We start from the raw sequence: 12,263 nt of genomic DNA, 5'->3' as shown, positions 1-12,263 counted from the left end.
TTTGGAGTTACTAATGCACCTGGTGTTTTTATGGAGTATATGAACAGAATATTTCATCCTTATCTCGACAAGTTTGTGGTGGTATTTATCGACGATATCCTGATATATTCTAAGAATGAGGAAGAACATGCCGAACACCTCAGAACTGTGTTAGAACTGTTGAAGGAGAAACAACTTTTTGCCAAACTATCGAAGTGTGAATTCTGGTTAGAAGAAGTTAGTTTTCTTGGACATGTGATTTCTAAGAATGGTATTGCTGTTGATCCTACAAAGATAGAAGCCGCGTCTCAGTGGGAAGCTCCGAAGTCAGTATCAGAGATTCGTAGTTTTCTTGGCCTTGCAGGTTATTACAGGAAGTTTATTGAAGGATTTGCAAAGTTAGCATTGCCGTTAACTAAACTGACCAGGAAGGGACAAGCCTTTATTTGGGATGCAAAGTGTGAAGAAGGATTCCAAGAGCTCAAGAGGAGATTGACTAGTGCTCCTATCTTGATTTTGCCAAGTCCGACAGAATCATTTGTGGTTTATTGTGACGCATCACTAATGGGTTTAGGTGGTGTGTTAATGCAAAATCAGCAAGTAGTTGCTTATGCGTCGAGACAACTTAAAGTACATGAGAGGAATTATCCGACTCATGATTTGGAGTTGGCAGCTGTAGTGTTCGTTTTGAAGTTGTGGCGACACTATTTGTATGGTTCAAGATTTGAGGTATTCAGTGATCATAAGAGCCTGAAGTATCTCTTTGACCAGAAAGAGTTGAATATGAGGCAGAGAAGATGGTTAGAATTCCTGAAAGATTATGATTTTGGTTTGAATTACCATCCGGGTAAGGCAAACGTTGTTGCTGATGCATTGAGTAGGAAAACCTTGCATATGTCTATGCTAATGGTGAAGGAATTGGATTTGATTGAACAATTCAGAGACTTGAGTTTGGTATGTGAAGGTACTCCTACTAGTGTCAAATTGGGTATGTTGAAGTTGACTAGTGGTATTCTTGAAGAGATCAGAGAGGGTCAGAAAGATGATGTTGAGTTAATAGATAAGTTGACTTTGATTAATCAAGGCAAGGGTGGTGAATTTAGAATTGATGAAAATGGTATACTGAGGTTTGGTGATCGAGTGTGTGTCCCTGATATTGTTGAACTTCGGAAACGTATTTTAGAAGAAGGACACCGTAGTGGGTTGAGTATTCATCCTGGTGCTACCAAGATGTATCATGATTTGAAAAAGTTGTTTTGGTGGCCGAGAATGAAGAAAGAAATTGCCGAGTTTGTGTACTCTTGTTTAATTTGCCAGAAGTCAAAGATTGAGCATCAGAAACCGTCTGGGTTTATGCAACCGATGTTTATCCCTGAGTGGAAGTGGGATAGCATATCAATGGATTTTGTGTCGGGTTTGCCGAGGACTGGCAAGAATTGTGAAGCTATCTGGGTCGTGGTAGACAGGTTGACGAAATCTGCACATTTTATACCGGTGAGGATGGATTATCCGATGGAGAAGCTAGCTCAGTTGTATATCGAGAAGATAGTTAGTCTTCATGGTATTCCTTCAAGTATCGTGTCAGACAGAGATCCGCGGTTTACGTCTAAGTTCTGGGAAGGTTTGCAGAAGGCTTTAGGTACTAAACTGAGGTTGAGTTCTGCTTATCATCCGCAGACGGATGGACAGACGGAGAGGACAATACAGTCGTTAGAAGATTTGTTACGTGCTTGTGTGCTGGAAAAAGGAGGTACTTGGGATAGCTATCTGCCTTTGATCGAGTTTACTTACAACAATAGTTATCATTCGAGTATTGGCATGGCTCCGTTTGAGGCTTTGTATGATAGGAGATGTAGGACGCCGTTGTGTTAGTATGAATCTGGTGAGAGTGCTGTGATTGGGCCAGAAATTGTACAACAGACTACGGAGAAGATTAAGATGATTCAGGAGAAGATGAGAGCTTCTCAGAGTCGTCAGAAGAGTTTCTATGATAAAAGAAGGAAGACACTTGAGTTTCAAGAGGGAGATCATGTGTTTATGAGAGTTACTCCTATGGCAGGAATTGGTCGGGCATTGAAGTCAAGGAAGTTGACTCCGCGTTTTATTGGACCGTTCCAAATTTCTGAAAGAGTGGGAGAATTGGCATATCGTGTCGCTTTGCCGCCGATGCTTGCAAACTTGCACGACGTGTTTCATGTGTCTCAATTGAGGAAGTACATTTCAGATCCGTCCCATGTGATCCAAGTAGACGATGTACAGGTAAAAGACAACTTAACGGTTGAAACATTGCCTGTGAGGATTGAAGATAGAAGACTGAAGCAATTGCGTGGCAAGGAAATAGCTTTAGTCAGAGTAGCTTGGGGAGGACCAGCTGAAGGGAATGTTACCTGGGAGCTAGAGAGCCAGATGAAAGATTCCTATCCGGAGCTCTTTGCTCGAGGTATGTTTTCGAGGACGAAAACTCTTTTAGTGGGGGAGAGTTGTAACGCCCGTATAATTTTAATATTAATTTAATTTTATTATTGAATTAATAATTAGAATTATTAAAGAAATTGTGGAAATAATGAATAAATGAGGTTTTGGCTTTTGGGCCATATGTGGAAATAAAGGAAGAAGGGGGGGAGTAATTCTGAAAAACCTTTTTCTAACTTTATTATTTCATAAACATTGGAATTGGGAAAAAGAAAGAGCGTGAAAGAAAGAAGCCTGAAGAACGAAGAACGTGAAGGAGAACGATAGAGGGAGAGACCAAGAATCCAGAATTATCTAAGGTAAGGGGGGACTTGTCTGATTATCATCTATTATCGGGTTAGGGGTTGGTAATGCTGAATAGATGTAGAATTCGGATCAATTGAGTCATATGATAGGTTTAGGGATTGTGTCAATTGTATGATATTTGACCCCTGTGTTTGAATCTATGATGTATGTGTTGTTATCATCTCAATTGATGTATATTTGGTGCATTACGAGACTTAATTTGTGTTGTTTGTGCATTCTAATTCTCCATGTTCGCACTGGTATGTGTTGGGGTGTTTGGGGATACATGGAATGCTGTTTTTCTGCAGATTGGGGTTTTTAGAATCGCGGTTCGCGCCGCGTACATAGGGGAGGCGCCGCGAACCTGAAGGCATAAGGTAAGGAAGTCTCGTTGCGTTCAGTACGCGCCGCGAACAGGTGACCGCGCCGCGAAGGCGTTGTTCCGATTCGTTCCGCGCCGCGAACATGTGGCCGCGCCGCGAAGGCGTTGTTTCGATTCGTTCCGCGCCGCGAATGTGTGATGGCGCCGCGTGCTGTTGATGTTTCGTGATATTTTAAGAAAGTTCAAAGAGGCATAACTTTCTAACCGTTGGTTCATTTGATGCGCCGTTTTGGGCTAAATGAACCTTATTAAACGATCTATGTGATGATGATTTGACTGGTTTTAGAATGATGGTAATATATGTTGCTATTTCTTGATGATGATGATGATTGTAGCAAATATGGACATGTTTTCGACATGATGATGATAGAATTGTGGTTGAATGATGTTAATATATATGAACATACTTGAATGATGATGATGATTATTGAGGATGATGATGATAATGATATAAGTATGTTATATATGTTGCATTCATTCATGTGCATTGTTGATACTGTATCCATAAGGGATGTGTTGGATCAGTGAAGGGCATGATTCCCATTGTGTGGAATCTGTGCTGGCAGGGCCGTATCTGGATGATGATAGATCGGTCATGGGTTATTCCCATTGGATGACGTTGGTACCACATGCATAGTGTCAGTTCATTCATATGCATGATTTATGACATGATTGGAGGTATTCCAGTGTTGTAAATGTTGATGAGGCGTTGGTTGTTATTTGTTTTGTTTTGATTGTCTGTTTATGAAACAATTGGGTGAATGATGCAACTGTGATGTGTTATTGCTTTATAACCTTATAACATTTGTTAATTATGACGAGACTCACCCTTACATGTTGTCATTTTCAGACTGAGGATATCAGCTGTTCGACTCGGTGAGGATTAGCTCATGAGTCAGTGTTTTTAGTTAGCGTCAGGTGTCATGCTCTGGTAGTTGTAACACTGGGAACGTTTGTTTGTAGTTTTGATTGTAACTCTATATTTATCTGTTTTGGTTGAAGTCTGATACATTTAATAATAATGTAGACTTGATGTGGTATTTTTCCGCTGCGTAGAACATGGTTTGGATAATGAGTTGTGATTTTCAGGTGTTCCAATGATGCATGACTTATGTGACGTGTATTTTTGTTATTTATGAATTGTGATACCTCTCTACATGTTACTCTGATTTAATAATTTGTTTAATTGCCGCGGGTTATTTAGAGGGGTGTTACACCTTGCGCCCCTCCCACCTCTCTGTTTCCTCCTTCCGTCGCCGAACCGCCACTGCATCTCAGAATCCTAAACGATTCTTCTCCAAGGTCTTGCATATGTTTAAAACTTCTTTTTCTGTTTGTATTCTTCAATTTGCCAAATTTATTCTTCTATATAAATCATTTCTGCAAGATTTTGTTGTTGTTGGTTTTCAATTTATTCTTCAATTTTACAAAATGTTTTTAAAATTATGAAAGTGAAATTGTAAACTAAGTATTACAAATATAAAAAATGAAGTGGCGTTTAATTTATAATTGAAATTAAATTAATTGGTCTAGGGGTGAGTGGGTTGTATAACCGGAATCCGTTATAAAAAAAAGTTAATAGAGCAAATATTGAAATTGTGAATGTTGTATAACCGGAATCCGAATCAGGTAATGTTTCATCTCTTTTATTTTAAATTATACTGTTGTTGACAAATGACAAGTCTCTTTTAATTTGGTCGATAATTATTTATATATTATATATTTATATATAATGTAAATTTGCGATCATTAAATTTTTGCCCAGGCTATATAATTTTTCTGGCTTCGCCACTGTATATATATATATATATATATATATATATATATATATATATATATATATATATATATATATATATATATATATATATATATATATATATATATATGTTACATTTCTCGACCAAAGTCTACATACAAACTTTTTTTACCAATACTATATAAATTCAAGCCATGTCTAGACTTCATCTTGCCAAATGCTTTGTCCTACCAAATAACCGATGCACATTAAAGTCTACAAAAGAATTTCAGCACATTGAAAATTACACAAGTTTCCAAGCCTATTTCTAAAAATCCTCCATGAGTTATTCCCTTACCAAATAAATATCTACTAACAGTTTCTAACACTACAACTTATAACAGTTACAAATAAACCACATAATAATTCAACCCTCAAAAACAACTTCTACCAAATAATGTGCCTGCAGCAGAAAACGACCAAACCGCTCCTGAACTCCACACGAAAAGAAACAACAACGTCACAAAGAAAAAAAAACAGTTCTATGCAGACAGTTCAATCTATTCAAATCCCGCCATCAATACAAATTTAAAACCATCTCGCATTCAAATACTCAGACCATACATTGATATTCTTGCCAAGTTTTGAATTCAGTTCTGCTGACAGCCATGGTACTACAAATTTATAGACCCAACATTTATCCATCATCTTCAACTTTGTGTCAATTCAACTGCTATAAAGTGCATCCAAGCCATGTACTTCGTGCTGCCAGTGCCAAAGCCCTGCATATTTACAAAACAAAACCAACTTGCGTTCAAATATCAAGCGGAAAAGAGCCAAACATAAACTAATATTGCATTCAGTTACTCGGACCTATCAATGTATTCAAGTTATACTGCGCCAGTCAGCATCATGTTCATAGTTCAAACAATCCTGCACATTATCCAGGTAAAATCAATAATTAAACATCACCACCATATAAAATCATCAAGGTTCTACAGTCAGATAAGCACCAGATATCGTCTCTACCATTCGTTCAAGCATTGACATAACATGAAACTACAAGAAGAAATCACAGCTGGTTGACAGAATCATTAATTTATACTCAAGTTAAAAACAGACGTCGCACCAAGCCACAAAGTCGATTCAGGAACGGTTCAGAAAATATACCAAGTCAGGTTCTGTCCAAACAAAAAATACAACTACCTAACACTAACTAACCAATCCCCAACTAACCCTCAACTGTAAAAAACCAATGTAACTAACTATCTAACTGCAACTAACAACCTTCATCAGAATATCAAATCTAACAACCTAAGAAACTACTAACTGCTTTCTATTTAATCCTAACTCCTAACAGGATCCAGATAACTACTAACAGCTAACATAACAGAAAACTGAAACCCTAACTGAACTTGTAACTGAAAAAACAGAAAATTTCAGGGTAACTAACCTGATAGTTGAGACCATCCCTTCCAACCTCTATATATTGGCAACCAGAACCTTCACTCACTCCTTGGATTCTCCATTTTCTCACTTTCAATCAACACACACATTCCATTCTCTGGACCTTATGCTTCAATCTTCACCATCTTCTTCACCATTGCTTCCACTTGATCCATCTTGACCCTTCCCCTTCAGTTGCCATCTTCATCTCCTCATACCCTCAGCTTCTCTCCTATTGAGCATTTTCTCCAATCATCATCATCATCCCAACCTTCACTCAATATTCGTCATCAACTGCAGCAACATTACTGTGCAAAGATTCAGATCGCAATACGATAAAAAGAAGAAAAAGAATAGAGTGAGAGGTTTACTGGATCCATTTTCAGATTATTGTGCGTTCTTGGTGTCATCGTGTCGTGGGGATCATTGTTAGATATAGTTGAGAAGGAGGCTTGAAGTCGGAGGTACGTGAGGGTGAAAGTCGGAGACGGGAAATATTTGAGACGAAAACGGAGAGAATGGATTGAAAGCAGAATCGATGCGAGATAACGGAGAAGAGCCCGCTTGTGATTGGTTGATTTACGACACTAGAGGAGTGTCTCCGTTAGTGACATATGAACAGTCATATGTTTGAGCAAATATGAAGGGGGAATATTACAACATCTGACTTTCATTATTATGTAACAACTATTAGCTACGGCTCTTATTTTTTTAATTGTTTTCTTCAATATCAGAATGGTGTATGAATTGAAATTACCTTATGTTGATGTGATAGATGGTATGAATAACCACTTTCTATATTGGATAGTATTTATGTCTTCCAAAATAATTATTTATAAACTAAGATCATGAATCATTTGTCTTAGTCTCAACAATGATAATAATTTTTATCTATTTAATTATTTATTAAATAGAATAATTATTTGATGTTTTCAATGCATTTTACACTAAAGGTAACCTTACCCAACTTTTTGAGTTGGCTAAATAAGAATTCACCGATAATAATAAGATCATGATCATATTTGTCACTACCTTCATTAACTACATTATCTAAAGATCATGATCATATTTGTCACTACCTTCATCAACTACGTTATCTAATCATCAACTACATTATCTAAACTATCGCCGACCCAATATATAAAAAGCGGGTGTAAATGAGAAATGCGGTGACAATTTTATAAATAAAATCTCATTTTAAGTATTATTAGGTGACGATATATACCTTATTTTCTAAAAACAGGTTTAAATTAAAATTATTATTATTAAATTTCAATTACTCCCTTTAAACTAAAAAAAGGGTGTAAATTTATATAAAAAATTATTTAATTTTATAACTCTGTAATCTATATTAATAAATAATTAAATATTATTAACAAAGTAATTAGTGAATATTAATGGGTATAAATTTATTAAGTGAGTAAAATAATTTAAACATTGAGTGAATATTAATGGGTATAAATTTATTAAGTGAGTAAATAATTTAAATATTATAACAAATTAATTAGTATTAATGGGTAAAAATTTATTAGACTGAATAAAATAATCTAATTTCATAATATTGAATAAAACTTTCGAGAAACTGAACGTTAATCTAATTTGATATTAGTGAAACCCAACTAAGCTTTTCTAAACCAAATTTTCAATAAAACTCTTGGTTCTAAACGCAGTTTTCAACAAATTTGACTGAAACCTAAATTCAATTTCAACCAAACTCTCGAAGAACAAAGCCAAACGTCTCCGCTTCCTCTCTCTACATTTCAATCTCCGTCTCCGCCTAAATCTATCATTCAAAGAAAAGCCTAAAAAACCCAAGATCGAAATTAAACTGCGATGCCACGCGAAATCGAGCAATTGGCTTAGAGGAACTACTCATAGAAGCAAAACCTAAAAAACCCAAGCTCGACCTTAACAGAAGCGATGGAAGACGAGCTTCTGAAGTGGAACTCAGGGGAGCTTCAACCGACTTTCTCTCGCTTGTTTTTCCTTGCTCTTCTTATTATTCGCTTCTTGCGTATCCTTGCTCTTGCAATTTCTCTGCGTGTTTGTTGTGTTTTGATTCATGTTGTAGTTGCACCAGTTGAGTGGTCTTGAGTGTTGAGTACGAGGGAGAGTAAAGTTCAGTGATGCATTGAAGGTGGAAGTTATGAGTGTTGAGTGAGAATGAATGAATGAATAGAAGAATGAAGAACAGTGATGGAATTATATTGATTTTTGCTGAATATTATTAATTGCGAGTAATCTTATTCTTATGCAGTTTATAGTTTTTCTGATGATTAGTTTTTTCTGGTTCAAAATGGAGTTTGTATGAGAAGGTTGCTATTGCAGCTATGGATTGTCAATACGTTGCATTATCTTCATGGATGTTATCATAAGCACCCCATGGATATCTGTCATACCCCAAAACAGGTGGTCTTGATCCGGTGATAGCCCATGATTGGTTGGCCAACATGGAAATGATATTTCAGGCCATCCATTGCACTGAAGAAGAAAAGGTGATATTTGCCGCCCAGAAGATGAAAGGACCTGCTGGTAGGTGGTGGAATACAACATCTACCTATTTCACTTCTCAAGGAATACCTAAGGATTGGCAACACTTCAAGACGGCCTTCTTGGAAAAGTACTTTCCTAATAGTTTGCGAGCTCAGAAGGAACGAGAGTTTCAGATGTTCAAGCAAGGCAACATGTCGGTGTCTGAATATGCTGAGAAGTTTGAGGACATGGCTGCTTATTCTCGACAGGCTGTTTATGCTCCTGATGAACTATGGAAGATTGACCAGTTTCTTTTTGGACTGAATGCTGATGTTGCCCATAGTGTGTCTCAGAGAGAGTTTACTACTTATGCTGAATGTTTGAGACAATGCTATGTTGCCGAAAATAGTTTGAAAAGGGTTCAAGATGAGAGGAATCAAAACAAGGCAAGTTTTAAGGATCAAGGGAGATCGAGTCAATATCTGAAGCCTCGAAACTCCCCGTCAAAGAAAAAGCAGGGTTATGTTGATCGTCCAGCTCTACCACCTCAGTGTGACAAATGTAAAAGGAGGCATAATGGAGAGTGTTATGGGATTCAGAAGACGTGCTACAACTGTGGGTCACCAGATCACTTTAAGAAGGATTGCCCAGTTCCCGACAAGACAAAGGGACGAGTTTTTACCTTGGATGCAAGAAAGGCCAAGGGAAACACCAACCTTGTTGCTGGTACGTGTTATGTTAATAATCAACCTTTGTTTGTGTTAGTTGATTGTGGAGCGACACACTCCTTTATTTCTAATCAGTGTGTGCAACGAATTGGTTTTGATGCAAGTCTTCTTCCTAATCCTATGATTATCTCGTCTGCTACTGATGATATAGTGGAAGCTCAGAAAATCTGCAAGGATTGTTCTGTCACTTTCAATGGCCGCAATTTCTTAATTGATCTTATTTGTTTGCCACTTAATAAGATTGATGTGGTATTGGGTATGGACTGGTTGTCAGCTAACTCAGTTTACATAGGATGCAAGGAGAAGGCTATTTTCATTCCTGCTGAGGAGGCTACTCCTTCGGACGCTATTGGTAATTTGATTGAAGGTACGGTTAACATGGTCAATTTTCTTTTTGCACAAGAGAAATCCTTTCTTTTGATTCTCACCATGGATTCAGAAGATAAGAAGAGTGTTTCGGAGATTCCTATTGTATGTGAATTTCCTGATGTTTTTCCTGAGGATGGCACTTCTCTCCCACCAGAAAGAGAAGTTGAATTCTCTATTGATCTTGTTCCAGGAACCGCCCCGGTTTCTATTGCTCCTTATCGGATGTCTCCTGCAGAATTGAGGGAATTGAAGGGTCAATTAGAAGAGTTGTTGGCGAAGCACTTTATTCGACCTAGTGTTTCTCCATGGGGAGCCCCTCTTCTATTGGTTAAGAAGAAGGACGGTAGTATGCGGTTATGCATCGATTATCGTCAGTTGAATAAGGTGACCATAAATAAAGAATACCCATTACCACAAATTGATGACCTCCTAGATCAATTGAAAGGAGCCTGTGTGTTCTCGAAGATTGATCTCAGGTCGGGATACCATCAGATTCGGGTAAAAAGCTCGGATGTGTCAAAGACCGCGTTTAGGACACGATATGGACATTATGAGTTTTTGGTCATGCCGTTCGGAGTGACCAATGCTCCTGCTGTCTTTATGGATTACATGAATCAGGTGTTCCAGCCGTACTTGGACCAGTTTGTGGTGATCTTTATAGACGACATCCTGATTTATTCTCGGAATATTCAAGAGCATGTGGAACACTTGAGGATTGTGTTATATGTTCTTCGAGAGAATCAGTTGTTTGCCAAATTAATCAAGTGTGAGTTTTGGATGTCTGAAGTTAAGTTCCTCGGACATGTTATTTCTGGTGGAGGTGTGGTTGTAGATCCATCCAAAGTGGAAGTTGTGATAAATTGTGAACGACCTAAGAATGCAACTGAAGTACATAGTTTCTTAGGACTAGCAGGTTATTACCGGAGGTTCATTATGGGTTTTTCTAAGTTGGCGCTACCCTTGACAAGGCTTACAAGGAAAGAAGTTTCATTTGTGTGGGATTCGAAGTGTGAATGAAGCTTCCAGAAACTGAAAGAGAAGTTAACATCTGCTCCAGTATTAGTCATTCCTAATCCAAGTCAATCCTATGAAGTCTTCTGTGACGCTTCTAAGAAAGGTTTGGGTGGAGTGCTAATGCAAGATGGACAAGTTGTGGCTTATGCATCCCGACAGTTGAGACCACGCGAAGAGAATTATCCTACTTATGACCTTGAACTTGCAGCAATTGTTTTTGCACTTAAAGTGGGGCGACATTACTTATACGGAGTTCATTTCGAGATGTTTAGTGATCATAAGAGCTTGAAATACCTCTTTGATCAGAAAGAGCTTAACATGCATCAAAGGAGGTGGATGGAATATCTTAAGGATTTTGACTTTGATTTGAAGTATCATCCCGGTAAAGCTAACAAGGTGGCAGATGCCCTAAGTAGGAAGGAGATTCACATTGCTGAGATAATGATGTTGGAATTTGATCTCTTGGAGAAGTTCAGAGACCTTGATTTACAGTTTGAGTGGGCACCAACTGGTGTGTTGATTAGTAATCTGAATGTTGAGAACAACTTGCGGGAGAGAATCCGACAGGCACAATGGTTGGATACTGAATTACAAACTAAGATAGGTCTTCCAGATTTCTCTCAGACACCCGATGGTGTTATCTTGTTTAAGATGAGGATGTGTGCGCCCAATGACGAAGATTTGAGAAGGTTGGTTTTGGATGAAGCTCACAAAAGCATATTCACCATTCATCCCGGATCCACCAAGATGTACCAAGACTTGAAGAGAAGTTTTTGGTGGCCCAGTATGAAAAGGGATGTGGCAGAGTATGTGGAAAAATGTGTGATTTGTCAACAGGTGAAGATAGAACATCAAAGACCCGGTGGCATGTTACAACCGTTAGATATTCCAATATGGAAGTGGGATAGTATATCCATGGACTTTATAGTGGGGCTACCTCGTACGGTGGGTGGACATGATTCTATTTGGGTGATAGTAGACCGGTTGACTAAGTCTGCACATTTCTTACCCGTGAAGACAACTCATAAAGTTTGTCATCTTGCGAGGCTTTTTGTGGCAGAAATTGTGAGATTGCACGGTGTACCTTCTAGTATTGTGTCGGATAGAGATCCGAAGTTTACTTCCAGATTTTGGAGAGCATTTCACAATGAGATGGGGACGGGTTTGAATTTGAGTACTTCCAATCACCCTCAAACGGATGGACAAACGGAGAGGACTATCCAAACTATTGAGGACATGCTGAGAGCTTATATTTTGGAAAGTGGTGGAAATTGGAAGGATCATTTACCGTTGATAGAATTTGCCTATAACAACAGTTATCACTCAAGTATTGGCATGGCACCATATGAAGCCTTGTACGGAAGGAAATGTCGATCAC

General features: G+C 38.0%; 1 long non-coding RNA gene across 2 annotated transcripts; it reads right to left on the bottom strand.

The window, feature by feature from the left end:
- Positions 1 to 5,038: 5,038 nt before the first annotated feature.
- LOC131646487 (uncharacterized) lies at positions 5,039 to 6,907 on the bottom strand. Of its 2 annotated transcripts, none has more exons than XR_009297500.1 (4): positions 6,674 to 6,907; positions 6,310 to 6,610; positions 5,730 to 5,789; positions 5,039 to 5,638 (listed from the first exon to the last, which is right to left on the bottom strand). It is a non-coding gene; the product is annotated as an uncharacterized LOC131646487 (long non-coding RNA). The 2 variants fall into 2 exon arrangements; XR_009297499.1 differs by having other exon boundaries at positions 5,040 to 5,638; positions 6,337 to 6,610.
- Between the last annotated feature and the right edge of the window lie 5,356 nt (positions 6,908 to 12,263).

Source organism: Vicia villosa, linkage group LG2, assembly GCF_029867415.1.
Source record: "Vicia villosa cultivar HV-30 ecotype Madison, WI linkage group LG2, Vvil1.0, whole genome shotgun sequence".
NCBI lineage: Eukaryota > Viridiplantae > Streptophyta > Magnoliopsida > Fabales > Fabaceae > Vicia > Vicia villosa.
Note: the sequence above shows the minus strand (reverse complement) of the source record. Positions and strands in the feature narration are given on the sequence as shown.